The 16,797-nt window shown below is 35.3% G+C and overlaps 1 pseudogene; it reads right to left on the reverse strand.

The window, feature by feature from the left end:
- LOC141721516 (caffeic acid 3-O-methyltransferase-like) overlaps positions 1 to 16,384 on the reverse strand; it is a 118,337-nt pseudogene extending 101,953 nt beyond the window's left edge.
- Positions 16,385 to 16,797: the final 413 nt, after the last annotated feature.

The raw sequence follows: 16,797 nt of genomic DNA on the forward strand, positions 1-16,797 counted from the left end.
TAGAACATTACTCATCCAAGAGAGAGGAATTACAGTTCATAAATCACCTCATTGGTTGATGGAGTTCAGAGACAATAAAGGAGTCAAAAGATTTTTCAGACTTGAAGATCAGCTCAAGATTGCCAGTAATGAAACTCTCAAGGATATGCAATCTAAGTTTGACATCAATGAAGAAGATGAAGCTGAATTCTACAGACAACTCCAACTCCAAATAGAGGAGAATGACAGGAGGCTAGGGAAAAAAACAAGGGATCAAAGGAAAAGGAATTAATTTGCTCAGACTAAAGGAGCACCCTTGGAAACAATGTAATTCTTCAATTTTATCTCAGTATACACACTTTTGCAGCACTTTTGAATTTCTACTTTATTTTAGTTCATATGTTTGATAAGTGTTTTGTTATCATCAAGTTAAACCCAAATTTATGCCTACACTTCTAGTGGACATAAATAGGGGGAGATTGTTAGGAATATGTGTATTAGTTTGATGATAAGTTAAACAAAACACTTAAGTAGAAATCTAGTGTTTGTAGCCTCAATGGATAAGACCATTATGGCTATCCGTTGAAGGAGTAGCTTTACTTAGAAATAAGTTTAGTATTGTAGCACATTTCATTCTCTGTATTTAAGTTGTAATTCTTAGATATTGTGGGAAATTATCAGTCATGTTGACTACTAGTGGATATCCAAATAGGAGGGCTAATTGTAAATATTCTATGTCTTGTAATTTTGTATAAGTCAAGTAGTATCAACTGATAGTAAAGACCTTCAACGGATGAGAAACAAAGCTTCAACGGATGTCTCTAAAGTTTCAACGGATAACATCCATCAACGGATGAGTACATCAACGGATAAACCTTCAACTGCTAATGCATCAACGGATAAAGCTTCAACGGATAAGGCATCAACGGATGAAAGCTTCAACGGATGCTTAGTTCAATAGCAGTTGATAGTGACAATTCATAAGCTGACAGAGGCACATGGGTTGACAGAGACAAACTGGAATGTGGCAGCCTCTAGGAGGAATCAAGAAAATGCAGCATTTCCATTCTGGTGCAAACAAGGAAGTATTCAAAGATTCAACTAAACCTAAATTGCACTGGATAGAGAAGTGAAGAAGAAACATGTGAAGAGCCTTTTAATTGTATTTTACAGTTTTGTCTTCACTTGTAAATTTGGTGATATATAAACCAAGTGGCAGCTAGTAATTAGATGGTGAATTTTCCAGAGCTGTTTAGAAAAATTCAGAGAGAAAATCATCTAGTTTGTACTAGGACGCAGCTATGATTTAATTCTTTGAATCACAGATTTTCTGAAATAACACATCTCTGGTGGAACAGCAAATCCACCAGAAAAGTTTTTAAGTTCTTTATGTTCTTTACATTTGTGTTTGAATATATATCTGTATGTATTAGCTTCAAGCAATTCACACGCATTTGCTCACTAAAACACTTAGCCTTAGAAACTGCTCAAAACTTGAAAAAGTTTTGAGATTTACATTCAACCCCTTTTCTGTAAATCTCATTGTTAGTTCACTGGGAATAACAAAGGATGACGAAGATGAAAATTAAGGAGAAGAAGAAATAAGTGAAGGTGACAATGAGGATGATGATGATGACGAAGATGATGATGGTTTTGACGATTTTGAATAACGTCATTTGTATTTTAAAGATGATTTTTAGTAAATTTTGTAATGATTAGGATACTTTATTTATAAGTTATAGTAAATTTTTAATGGGTTTGTGAATTTTTGGTTTTCATGCTAAGTTTTTATGCGTTTACGTCCGGTTAGGGCCAAAAAAATCATAATATTTGACCGTAATATTTCCCAGAAAACCGACCGTCTCCTTTACTAAAACCGACCACCTTCTTGATAAAACCGACCGTCTCCTTAAAGGGGTGGTCAGTTTTAAGGTGGTCGGTTATAAGAATTAAATTGACTTCTGAAATAAAACCGACCACTTTGCACATTTGACCTCGGTCGGTTTTAGCAGTCTTGGTCAAAGTACATTTTTAATACTTATTTTCAACGATCGAACCATACGGATGTTAATTTCATGTCAAAATATGTTTATGCACAAAAAATTAGCACTTTTGAACGAGTACCATTACGTTTTTATAAGTAAATTAACAAATTTAATTAAAAATTAAAAAAAATTGAAAAATATAAATTACACATGATCGAATTGTATGGATGGACTAACGCGGTGAAAACGAACAAATGTACCAAAATTTAGGCTATTTGAAAAATAGTATAATCAAAATCATATGGAATATAATTATTTCAGTAAGTATGTCGGCATTCTATAGACAGAATAAGTTGAACATACCATTCGATACTATAAGTATAATTTTAAAATTTATTTTTAACGATCGAACCATACGGATGTTAACTTCATGTAAAAATATATTAATGCACAAAAAATTAGCATATTTGAACGATCACAAATACGTTTTTATAAGAAAATTAGCAATTTTGATTAAAAAAGTGAAATAATTAAAAAATATAAATTATGAAATACACATGATCGAACCGTACGGATGAACCGACGCGGTAAAAACGAGCAAATGTACCAAAAATTAAGTTATTTAAATAATAATAATCATCTTTTTATAAGATTTTTTTTAATTTAGGGGTTTGTAACCCCTAAACCCCAAAATTAAAAAAAAATAAAAATTAAATACTATAAAACCGACCACTTTGGGTCATAACCGACCACCTAAAAAAATGCGGGTTTTTTTGGGAAAAATTAAAAAACCCCGCCTAGAGCAAAACGACACCGTTTTGCATGTTGCACAGGGTTCAAGGTTAAAACCGACCGACCTGGTGGTCGGTTTTAAGTGCCAGACGGTCGGTTTTAAGTCTGTTATAAATAAAAAAACGGTTCACTTTTCTTTTCTCTATTTCTTTATCTATCCCTCTATCTCTCTCTTACACTCAAAACTTCACTAAAATACTTCGATTCAATGGCGTATTCACGAAGGAGCCCCAAATCATCTCTCATAGCCTCCGGTTTCGCTCTCGATGTAAGATTTTCTTACGATTAAGATATTGTTTTACTCGATTGCATATATGTGTGTATGTGTATGTATTTTTTGTGTTTATATATATGATTCGAAGTTAATTATATGTTTTTTTGTGTTTGTTAAAGTATTATTCTCACATAAATTGATGTGTTTCACTTCAAATCGAACTTCATTGATTTTTCAATTTTTATGTAAAGTTTTGCATGTTAAACATTCGTCGGTTATGTCAATTTGTTTAATATAGGTTAAAGTCATAATTTTTGGGTGTTTCGTCGGTTTGTTTACTCTTTTTAGAAGTATAAATGTATTTTTAGGGTTAATTTTTAGGGGTTTGCTCTCGTTAACACATAAAAGTACTCGAATGGATAATTCTCACTTAAATTGAAGTTCATATGATTTTTCAGTTTTCATGTAAAATTTTGCATGTAAAAGATTCGTCGGTTTTGTCAATTTGTTGAATATATGTATAAGTATAAATTTTAGGGTTTTTGTCAGTTTGTTTACGTTTAGGTAGAAGTATAAATGTATTTTTAGGGTTAATTTGTAGGGGTTTGCTCTTGTAAACATGATCCGTACGCAAAAATGGATAAATATTGCACTTTATATGTGAGTTTGGAACTTTAATTTATTGTATATATAGATTAAGTTGATTTAATAGTTTAATTTGCGTAATTAAATAATGCTCTAATTAGTTTTGTTTATTTTTATCGTTAATTTGTGAAATGGATACGTTTATATGCATTTTATATGCATTTTATGTGATTTTAAATGCTTTTTTATGTAATGTGATTTACTAATGCAAGTCATTTCATCGATTTGTTTGTTTTCATATTGGCTAATATATTTTTATTATTTATTTTAAGATCTTTTTGCTTGGATGTTGACATTGGTTATGATAAGTCTTGTGGTGTTGGCGATGGCGAAAAAAGGGAAGGGGAAAGACAAAGAGCCGGAAAAAGATAAGAGGAAGGAAAAGGCCAAGGGAAAGGCCAAAGTCGTGAGTAAGAAGGGCAAGGGCAAGGGTGCAAAGGGAAAAGGAGGGAATTTGCATTTGCAGGATGAGCCGACGGATTCGGATTCGTACCCGAATGATCCGACTCGGCACATGACAAATACGGAGGAGCGAGAATGGCGAGGAAGGCGACCTCGATCACATTCGAGTGGCATATATGGAGAGAAACCGCCATTGAAGCCATATCGCATTGATATCTCCGATGGACAGTAAGTTAAAAAGTTTTTAAATTGCATTATTCCTATATGTTTATATTTTTGGTTTTGTTCAATATTGTTATGTGAATTGTTAATGTTTATTGTTTTCTTTTGTTTAAATATAGTATTGAAGATGATACGGCTAAGAAAACGCTTTTGGCTATGATTCGGGAGAAGTGGCCACTTGGGCGTTACACTTATACCGATATCGAAGAACGTCACCCGGGTTGGTTGAATGCAAGAGTCGAGGAGTTTCAAGTAAGTTAATTTTATATTTTTTATTGTCATTTATTTCTTGATTTTATGATGCATTTATCCTCGTTTTCTTTTTCTTGTAATTTTAGAAATATTATAGGCATCTTAAGGGGCAAAGCCGTTCAAAGGCCCAAAAAATTGTGGAAGAACACATTAAAGTGACGATAAAAAGGACTTTGAACGAGCTTAAGAAGAGGATGGAGCGAAAAGCAAGGGAGGAGGGCGTGAGCAAGTTGTCTTTGAAGCCGCCTTATTAGTCCGTTCCTTTTTGGAAGGACCTTTTGGAGTATTGGGAGAAGAATGAAGGACACTTGCACCGGTCATCGGTTGGATCCACCAACCGACAACAAGTTGAAAGATTGCATAGTGCCGGTGCAAGGTCATTCAATAAAGTTCGGGAGGTAATATTATTATATTCCATCACACACACATACATACACGTTCACCATATTTAATATAATCAACTAATTATTAGGACGTGCTAATATAAGTTATTTAATATTTTGAAAGGTAATGACGAACAAGAACAAGAAAAAGCCGACGAGACTCGAGGTGTGGGATAAATGTCATAGGAAAGTTGGATCCGATCCGGAAAATCCCGTCTACACTACACCGACCGCCATGCATATTGCGGTAATTTTTATTTACTTTTATGACCATTTTATGTGATTTTAAATGCATCTTTAATAAGTGAATTTATATGTATTTTCATGTGATTTTAAATGCATTTTTATGTTTTTTTATATACATTTTTATGTGATTTTAAATCCATATTTAATAAGTGAATTTATATGTATTTTCATGTGATTTTATATGCATTTTTATGTGATTTTAAATGCATCTTTAATATGTGATTTTATATGTATTTAATGTAATTTTAAATGCATTTTTATGTGATTTTATATGCATTTTTATGTGATTTTAAATGCACCTTTAATATGTGATTTTATATGTATTTTTATGTGATTTTAAATGTACTTTAATGTGATTTTAAATGTATTTTAATGTGATTTTATATGCATATTTAATATGTGATTTTATATGTATTTATGTGATTTTAAATGCATTTTTATATGTGATTTTATATGCATTTTTATGTGATTTTAAATGCATCCTTAATATGTGATTTTATATGTATTTATGTGATTTTAAATGCATTTTTATATGTGATTTTATATGTATTTTTATTTGATTTTAAATGCATAGTTAATTGTTTTAAATGAACTTGTAGGAACGATATGCCGCCATTCTCGAGCGCATGCCCGTGGAGGTTACACAAACGGGTGATCGGGATGAGCCGTGGGATTGGTGGATGGAAGCGTTGGAGGTCCCCCAAGGTACAAAGCCGGAAAAGAATTATGTGGTGGGGTTCCCCAATGCTCGGGCCACCGATCTCTTGCCTACACTTGCTACCCGGTACCGAGATTCCACACGGAATGAAGCCGGCTCATCCTCATCCGCTCCGAGACAACGTGAAGCCATCCCCGACAATGTATATCTTACCTTCGTGAGGAATGTGCTTACAGAGATCCGTGCTAATCCAAATCGGTTTGCTCGCCAACTTTCCGATGCGGAAATAGCTACATTCGCACGTACCGCTCTCGAGGCCTCGGATCCATCCTCCGATCCTGGCCAAAGGTTGCAATGGAATAACCTTATCGGTGGCGAGATCATGCATATCATGGACTCCTTGATTAAAGATATCGTCCAAAAGACAGAAGCTCGTGTTGCGGAGGTATAATTTTTGACCTTCTTGTTTATTTATTATTTTCATTCACATGTAAATTTTGTTTCTTCTTTTTAACTAGTTTAATTAAACTTGTATCTAGGAAAACAATCGGCGTGCTATGGAAGTCGATAAGGATTACACGTCCGAGGATGAGACCTCCGATGATGAGGACTTTGATGATGGCGACGGTGATGGCGGCGGTGATGGCGGTGGATCGTCCGATGTTGATTTGTCAGATTAGTTTATATTGATTGGTTTTAAGACTATTGTAATTTGATGGTTATGGGATGTAATATAATACATTGTGATGGTTTTAAGACTATGATGATGTAATGATACGGTTTAATCCTCCGGTTATCGGAGTTTGTGAATGTTTGCGTTGGATTTAATTACTATGGTTTAATTATGAAATTTACTAGTTTTTGCGAATGATTTTGAGTAGTATAGTTTAATGATTATCATTGTTGTTTATTTTGGTTGTTTGGTTGTTTGGTTGTGATTGGATTGGATTTGTGTATTGATTTGGTTTGGTATCCAGGGGCTGCAGAAAAACCTGCAATTTTTTTTAAAATCAGACCTTAAAACCGACCGACAATAGGCATAACCGACCACTTTTGACCATTACAAAACCCAGAAAACCGACCGTCAGGTGACATAACCGACCACCTTCTTCATAAAACCGACCGTCTTCTTTAGAGGGTGGTCGGTTTTAGGACGGTCGGTTATGACATTTAAGTTAGCTTCTGAAATAAAACCGACCGATGTGCACACTTTGACCACAGTCGGTTATGAGTTCCAGTCAACATTTTAAAAATAGACATAACCGACCGTCTTCTTTAGAGGGTGGTCGGTTTTAGGACGGTCGGTTATGAAGTTTAAGTTAGCTTCTGAAATAAAACCGACCGATGTGCACACTTTGACCACGGTCGGTTATGAGTTTCAGTCAACATTTAGAAATAGACATAACCGACCACCTGCGGTCGGTTATGACTCAGTGACGTGGCGACACGTGTGCACACATGTTACCACGTGTACACAGTGACCCCACATTTTAGTAAAATGCCCAGGCACTTAACCGACTACTGTGTTGGTCGGTTATGAGGCTTAAATCCGACCAAAGGTCATAACCGACCAGGCTAAAACCAACCACCCCTGTGGTCGGTTATGACCCTTTTAACCGACCGTTTTGCCTCTTAACCGACCGTTTTTGACGGTCGGTTTTGTCCTGTTTTCTTGTAGTGAGGCGTCTAACTGAAGGACAATCTTAGTAACAAGTGAGGTTTCAGGTTGCTCCGGAAGAATGGACTCTGCAACAACTACCTTTCCCTCATCCGCAAGTGCTTGGTAACAATTTATCAAGAATCTCAAACACTTTTCATCACTCCAATTGTGACATATCCACTGCAGAGTTCACAAAGTCATGAACTAGCGGATAAATTTAAATTAGCAAAAAGGGAAAGGGTTAGTTAATTATCAGAATTTACGCGACACACACTGATATGTAAACACATTACAAACCTTCAAAAATATGCATCTCCTTTTGGCACGCTAGTAAACATGTCCCCTCCAATATGTTCCAAACCTATACACGCACATATTACTAAATTTTGTGCAGTGAACTAAAAGAAATGTGTGGAAAGAGCTATAATTTACGGTGGTTTCTTTAGTTATATTATGCAAATTATGTACCATTACTATATATTAGATGGAGCATCTTTGACAACGTGGGGAAGATCGAAGTTGATCCCTCTAATAGTAGGGTACTTGGAGATGATTGCATGAAGGGAAGCTCCTGTACCACCACCGACGTCAAGTCAACTAAAGACGTAAGACCTTCGAAACCATTGTAATTTTCGAGGATCTTATTCATGATAATTGTAGAATGATCTTTCATAGCTTGGTTAAAGATCAAGTTGAATCGAGAGTCTGTGCCAGTATAATCATATATGTTCATTCCAAAGGCCTTTTTAAATGGAAGTCCGCCATCGAGAACAGCATCTTTCAAGTAGTACCCGTATATAAATAGAGTAGTCATCATGATAAATTCACGACAATGCAAGAGTTTTTAATGTAAATAGAAGAGAACAGAATACATTACCAGCTCTCCCACATAATCTTATCATTAGCCATGAGCAAAAGAGGTGTCATGGAGATGAAATTACACCTAGAGGGGGGTGAATAGGTGATTATGGCTAACTAAGATTACTTTTAAATTTTACCCGATAATAGCTTACTGAGATTTTACCAACTGAACTATAATCTGACAATGATAGTAAGCTGATATGACTAAATGCAATGTAGAAAATAATGTGCAGGAAAGTAAATAGAACACACAAGAATTTTAGCCAGGTTCGACCCCTAAGCCCCTATGGTCTACGTCCTGGTCCCTTACCAACTTGGTAAGAGAATATATTATTGATCAATGAAGGTTACAACTACAAGATACAACAATATATCTCCCTTTATCCCAGCTGCTGATAATGGCTTGCTGAAACCTTGTTTAAGAACCTGCTCTCTAAGTACTATACTACCCCGTAGTACAAACTCCTCTAGCAAGTACCACTAAACCCTTGTTTCCCTAGCCAACTTATCCAGCAACTAATCAATACAATTTGAACAATACAAATCAATGATAAAGTTTACATCTCAAACTATAAACTCTCTCTAAGATAAAACACGTGTATATATTTAGAGCTCGAGAGTATTTTGAAATCAATAAAGATCAGGAGTTGTATGTGTTCTTGCTTGCAAAGTCGTCTAAAAAAACTGCAAGAAACCACATATATAACCACACATTAACATTTGAAAACAGCCTCAACAAATTACAACGGCTAGAAGCCAATTCTACCGTGTAAGATCGTTGGGATGGTTTTCCAACGTTCATGTGTACGTTAGATAGAAGAGAAACACATAAGTCCAACGTTCAGAAAATATCTCTTCTATTTAGTAGAGGATAAAATGTTTTAATCAGAATATAGAAGAAAGAGTTTGAAAGAGAAATAAACTCCTATTCTTTAGGAAATCAATTTGAATGAATAAAAACAATTTATAATTGAGCTCTATATATATCATGCACGTTTAATATATTAGAGAAGTCCTTACAACTGATATATATGAAGATCCTATAAAATCTCCAAGAAATTCGACTTCCTTGTTGAATCTGGACTGTGCATCTTGGCTTGCTGTTATTCTGACAATCGTGATCATAGCTTGCTGAAATAGATTACTGTCTTAAGATAGCTTGCTGTCATGATACTTAAACAGCACTGATATCAAGCTGTTATATCCTGCAAACATTCTCAAATAACAACATAATGGCTTGCTGTGTTGTGATCATCAAAACTAAGGAGTTACAATCTCCCCCTTTTTGATGATTACACACATTTAGGAGAATTATAAAAACTCCCCCTAAATCTATGCATATCTCAAAAACTTATAACATGTTACTGCAATTAATATAAATGACACATATGCATATCCAAATATCCAATCATAACTAACAACCAGCATAAATCATTACATCAAGTCTTAAAAACCAAAAGTCAATTAAGTCTTAAATAACAGCCAACATAAACCAAGTAGCATCATAACCCAAGTAGCAAACCACAGATTAAACATAAGCCAACTCATAAGCCAACTAGTCAACAGAAATTCTTAACCATAAGTCAACAGAAGATAGTCTTAATAACCAAACAGAAATAAACATAAGCATAAAATAAGTCTCCTAAATTTCTCCCCCTTTAAGCATCAAAAAGATCTAGGTTGAAGGCTGATCAGAAGTGTTGACAGCATCATCCTTTGGAGAAAAATAAGCATCTGGCTGATCTTCATTTTCCATATCTCCAGCAGCATTTACCAAATCATCTAGTCCAGTTTCCAAAACAACATTTGATTGAGAAGCCGAGGGTTTTGCAGCAGACATGAAGTTAAGCATAATATCTTTCAATCCCTTAATCTCAGTCTTCAGCTGATTCACTTGCTCTGTAGTAGCATCCATATGTCCAAAAAGCAGAGTATTGTCATCTTGAATACCCTTAAGCAATTGCATCATCTCAGCAGTTGGAGAAAAGGCTGAGGGCTCAGCTACAGCAGGGGTTTCAGTAGGTAGAGTAAGAATGATCCTGACCAACTCACCATTTTCAATATGCAGGTTGGACATTGCTATGGTTTTAGCATCCAACACCTCCTTGACAGACAACTTATCAGCAGACTTAAGATCAATCTTAAATGAGTCAAAAATCTTGGATAATAACAACCCATAAGGCAAACCTATTTTCTTCTGATTCACAGCAGCTAGCATATTCTTGAGAATCAAATGAGACAAGTCAAAAGCCCTACCGGCTAAAATCATGGCAACCACAGTAACATCCTGACAACTGAAAGTGGATTTATTTCCACCTCTAGGACACACATTAGCACGACAAATTTTAAACAGAAAATGAGCCATTGGAGTGACTAAAGTAGTGGATGGAGGTTAGGGATTTTCTTCCATATTGCTATCAGACCCTAACAGCAACTTAAATTGATCCATTATAGAAAAATCAGGTAACACAACAAAACCCTTTTCAATAAAAACCTCAATCTCAGTTGGATTCTCAAACTTAATTAATGAGCTAAGAAAAGGAGGGTTCAATCGAATGCGCTTATCACGAACTGTGGACACACAATTACCAAACTTATCCTCATGCAAATTTGCATAAAATTCACGAACTAAATCAGGGTAATAAACTTTCGGTAATTCAAGCACAAAATTATCCATCCCAACAGTCTTAAACAAAGCTAAAGCACCAGATTGTTGAAGAAGCTTACCGACGACTGGAATACCCAGAAGAATGGGACGAGAATCCAATGCATTCTCGGTGAACCTCTGTTCCAAATCCGGAGAGTCAAATGATAGAGTGATCTTGAGCTTCTTGTAATCAGGAGTTTGAGACACTTCATCGGCACTTTCATTTCCCAAATCAACCACAGTGTTATCTTGTTTAGAGACAGTATGATTGGCGAGAAGACCTGATTTCCTTGTTGCTCGAACCATGATGAGATCAAATTGCGATGATGTTGGAGAGAAGACGGTAAGTAGAAAAATAACTGAGCGGCGGTGAAATAAGAATTGAAACCCTAACCCGTGTTTTGATAGCCTTTTTAGGGGAGAATTTAGGATAAGATTTAAAAACAAATAATAATTATCCTAATTCTAACACTTATCAAAATAACATCTTAAATCTATCTAAAACACCATAATTAGCACTTTATTCATTTAACAATTAAATCAGCAAATCATGCAAATATTTAAACATAATTAAACAGAGAATGACATATCATAATTAACAAAAAATAACTTAACACAAAAAATGTCATTTAAATAACCAATCATAGTAAGCTAACATGAAAAATGATAGTAAGCTAACATTACCAAATTTCCAAAGATAGCTTGCCATTATACACTGCACATGCCAAGTTCCCTTCGAATGGTAGAAAATCTTGCTTCGCCAAGGGGTTTTGTAAAGATATCTGCCAATTGATATTCAGTAGGTACAAAAACTAATTCAATCTTACCTTTGGCAGCATTATCTCTCAAGAAATGATGACGAACATCAATATGCTTTGTTCTTGAGTGATTAACTGGATTCTTTGATATGTTGATGGTGCTAGTGTTGTCACAATAGATTGGAACTTTGCCACACTTGATTCCAAAATCTCGTAGAGTCTGAATCATCCACAAAATTTGAGAGCAACAACTACCAGCTGCCAAATACTCACCTTCTGCTGTGGATAATGCAACTGAAGTTTGTTTCTTACTTTGCCAAGATACGAGACTTTGTCCTAAATATGTACAAACACCACTTGTGCTCTTTCTATCAGTTTGACAACCTGCATAGTCAGCATCACTATACCCCACAAGATCAAATGTGCTTGTAATAGGATAGAATAACCCAAGATTAATAGTCCCAATTAAATATCGAAATATTCTTTTAACTGCATTTAAGTGTGATTCCTTAGGTTTAGCTTGAAAACGAGCACAAACACATACACTATACATAATATCTGGCCGAGAAGCAGTAAGATATAAAAGACTACCAATCATACCTCTATACTTCTTGATATCAACATCTTTACCTTTTTCATCCGATGTCAGCTTGCTATTTTGATTCATTGGAGTAGATTTCGGCTTGACATTGTCAAAACCAAATCTGGTTAGCAAATTCTTGACATATTTTGATTGATGCACATAAATTCCATCTTTAGATTGTTTAATTTGGAGCCCCAAGAAATAATTGAGCTCACCCATCATGCTCATGTCAAATTCACTGCTCATACACTTAGAAAACCACTCACACATAGAATCATTAGTGGATCCAAAGATTATATCATCTACATATATCTGGACAATCAAAATATCATTACCATTTTGCTTAGTAAATAAAGTAGGATCAATTTTACCTCGAATGAAGCCATTTTTGATCAAAAACTTACTAAGCCTCTTGTACCAAGCCCTTGGTGCTTGCTTTAAGCCATATAATGCCTTCTTGAGCTTGTAAACATAGTCCGGATGTTGTTCATGTTCAAAACCAGGGGGTTGCTTAACATAAACTTCCTCTTCCAGAAATAAATTAAGAAAAGCACTTTTTACATCCATTTGATGTAGCTTGATCTTCTTGTAGCATGCATAAGCAAGAAGCATCCTAATTGATTCCAATCTAGCTACTGGAGCATAAGTTTGATCAAAGTCAATGCCTTCTTGTTGGTTGTACCCTTGTGCTACGAGCCTTGCTTTATTTTGAGTAACAGTACCAAATTCATCCACTTTATTCTTGAAAATCCATTTTGTACCAATGATTGAAGCATCCTTTGGTGGCTTGACCAGTTCCCAAACATCACATCGTTCGAATTGATTGAGTTCTTCTTGCATAGCCGTGATCCAATTTTCATCTTCAAGTACTTCTTTGACATTTTTAGGTTCCTCTTGAGCTAAAAATGCAGCATAAGCACAAAAATTTGCAGTGCCTTTTCTTGTCTTGAGACCATCAGAAATATAACCAATAACCTGTTCTGGAGGGTGATTCTTCACTGTCCGTGTAGCTTTTGGCAATGAATGCTTTGCAATATCTTCATGTGAAGTCTTCCTTATCTTAGATGGAGGAGCTAAGTCTTCACCATCATAGATTGGCATTTTATCCTTTGCTCTATTTCCTCTAGGACCATCAAGAGTCATCTTTGCCATCTTTATCCTTGAACTCAAAAGGACCCTTCTGAACAACTCTCAAAGCTAGTGGCTCCCTGGATAGATACACTTCCATGCGACCTTTCCACCAGTTATAGTTTTCTGTACCAAGCAAGAGAGGTGCTCGGTAATCTGAGGTTCCTTCGGGATATTTGTCAGCCATTTCGATCGAATACTATTCCTGTTACAGAAAGATTAGTATACCAAAGCTCTGATACCAACTGAAATTACACCTAGAGGGGGGGTGAATAGGTGATTATGGCTAACTAAGATTACTTTTAAATTTTACCCGATAATAGCTTACTGAGATTTTACCAACTGAACTATAATCTGATAATGATAGTAAGCTGATATGACTAAATACAATGCAGAAAATAATGTGCAGGAAAGTAAATAGAACACACAAGAATTTTAGCCAGGTTCGACCCCTAAGCCCCTATGGTCTACGTCCTGGTCCCTTACCAACTTGGTAAGAGAATATATTATTGATCAATGAAGGTTACAACTACAAGATACAACAATATATCTCCCTTTATCCCAGCTGCTGATAATGGCTTGTTGAAACCCTGTTTAAGAACCTGCTCTCTAAGTACTATACTACCCCGTAGTACAAACTCCTCTAGCAAGTACCACTAAACCCTTGTTTCCCTAGCCAACTTATCCAGCAACTAATCAATACAATTTGAACAATACAAATCAATGATAAAGTTTACAACTCAAACTATAAACTCTCTCTAAGATAAAACACGTGTATATATTTAGAGCTCGAGAGTATTTTGAAATCAATAAAGATCAGGAGTTGTATGTATTCTTGCTTGCAAAGTCGTCTAAAAAAAACTGCAAGAAACCACATGTATAACCACACATTAACATTTGAAAACAGCCTCAACAAATTACAACGGCTAGAATCCAATTCTACCGTGTAAGATCGTTGGGATGGTTTTCCAACGTTCATGTGTACGTTAGATAGAAGAGAAACACAGAAGTCCAACGTTCAGAAAATATCTCTTCTATTTAGTAGAGGATAAAACGTTTTAATCAGAATATAGAAGAAAGAGTTTGAAAGAGAAACAAACTCCTATTCTTTAGGAAATCAATTTGAATGATTAAAAACAATTTATAATTGAGCTCTATATATATCATGCACGTTTAATATATTAGAGAAGTCCTTACAACTGATATATATGAAGATCCTATAAAATCTCCAAGAAATTCGACTTCCTTGTTGAATCTGGATTGTGCATCTTGGCTTGCTGTTATTCTGACAATCGTGATCATAGCTTGCTGAAATAGATTACTGTCTTATGATAGCTTGCTGTCATGATACTTAAACAGCACTGATATCAAGGTGTTATATTCTGCAAACATTCTCAACTAACAACATGATGGCTTGCTGTGTTGTGATCATCAAAACTAAGGAGTTACAGGAGACACCGTCTGTATTTTTAGTCAAATATCTGCAGACTGGCATTAAGCCATACCTCCTCACTTGGAGACCATTAGGTAGCTCAACAAGATTACATTTGAGAACCAAGTAGCTAGCCGGGATTTTGAGTATACGGTCAGGCATAAGCGCTGCATCAAGGTTTGATGTGGGCAGCATGGAGGCTAACACATTCGGAGTTATGTAGGCTCCCGGGCCAGCATTAGCAATGATCTCCAAAAGGTCAAGCTCAATGGCCACTTTCAGAGTCATGGGAAGTACAGAAGCAGTTGCGAGTTGCAATGCAAACAAACAAGCTTCTTCTGCTTCAGATGCAGTACTCTTGATATGCGCCATTGCTTGATTTCATTAGATGAGTGTGACTATGGGACGTACTTTTATAAGATGGTTTGTTGCACACTTTCTTTCTTGTTAGGTTATTAAATTTTACTTTCTTATTAGACCAACCTTTTTGATTACTATAAGGTGCTTAAAGATGACTTCCGACACTCTTTCGAAATATCTGAAGTTGGTTGTGGTCGAATATTCATTACCTAGTATTGGCCAGGTGAAAAAGATTAAATATATGTTGGTAGACAATATTTGTACTTCTTTGAAAGTATTTCTTCTTTGCATGAAGAAAGTCCCACTGCAGAATATATTCTGTTGTTCAATTTAGAAATATTCAACTCCCATGAACACTTACTATCTAATGCCTAAACAGGAAAAAAGAATTCTTTATATTTACTTTTAGTTTACAAATGGAGGCAATCTTATTCTCACATTCAGTATACAGATTTTTGCAGGAGGAAATCTACAGAAGCCAATAAATTTATGCACATTTTCTTTTGCATGCACTTAACTTAACATGGTAGGAATGGAACTCCAAACCCTACCTGTATAGAGATCCCGGTGCCATGTTAAGACCATACATGTTAACTAACCGGTCACTTTGAAACCTTAAGGTGTCAAAAGAAGGTCATCTTATACTCTTCAATATCAACACACTTTAATAAGATGACAGGCAAAAAATATATACGACTATTACCCCCGGGAAGTAATGACTAAGTTTTTTGGGAGCTGGAAGGGCAGCAACAGTAAATATCAGTGACAACTGATTGAGCCAAGATTAAAGGAGTGAAGTTGAACATATTGTGTCCATCCACATACATATTGTAGAGTACTAAAGTATCATTTGGCACATAAAGGACAATAGATTCTGGAATAAGATTATCACTGGTAAAGTTTAGATACTGAAAATGTAAAAAGAACTTGCTACATGAAACTCGAGGCTGTAATTAGTCATGGTATTTTTTGCACAGGAGGTCTGTGTTGGAAACGTGATGAGTTTGCAAAATATATATTTATATTTTTAGTATAACTCAAACAAACAATATATATTTATAATGTTAATACAAGCAACAGAGTACTCGATTTTTACTCAAAATAGGCCACTGCCTTTATACTCTAAAATTAGAGCTTCAGCTCTTTTGCTACAACTGTGGTGTAGATGTGTATATCAACTTTTCTTCAGTACATATTATCAGAAACATACATCCTTATTTATAGGCTACAAAGACCTGGTTTACATCATGCCTTACCTCACACAATATTTATTATTGTAGCCTACTATATTGACTGCATAATCTTCTTAATTTCACCGTAAACCGTGTTACAGCTATATACATCCAGGCAATATTTTCTAAACTTGTGCAGCCTATCATTTTCCACGCTATTTACTCTTTAACAACCAAGCCTTCTATGCTAAGTTTACTTCAGTTTAAAATACTTCCGTTTTATCCACATCTGTAACACCTTGCATGCATATATCTTTGACTTAGGCCATTAACTTTAGCCTACCATATTTTCACGAAGCTATTATTGCTGTAACTTTATTCAACCAAGTTATTTTTTTTATTTTTGTCTCGGGAGATT

Source organism: Apium graveolens, chromosome 4 (genome assembly GCF_009905375.1).
Source record: "Apium graveolens cultivar Ventura chromosome 4, ASM990537v1, whole genome shotgun sequence".
Lineage (NCBI taxonomy): Eukaryota > Viridiplantae > Streptophyta > Magnoliopsida > Apiales > Apiaceae > Apium > Apium graveolens.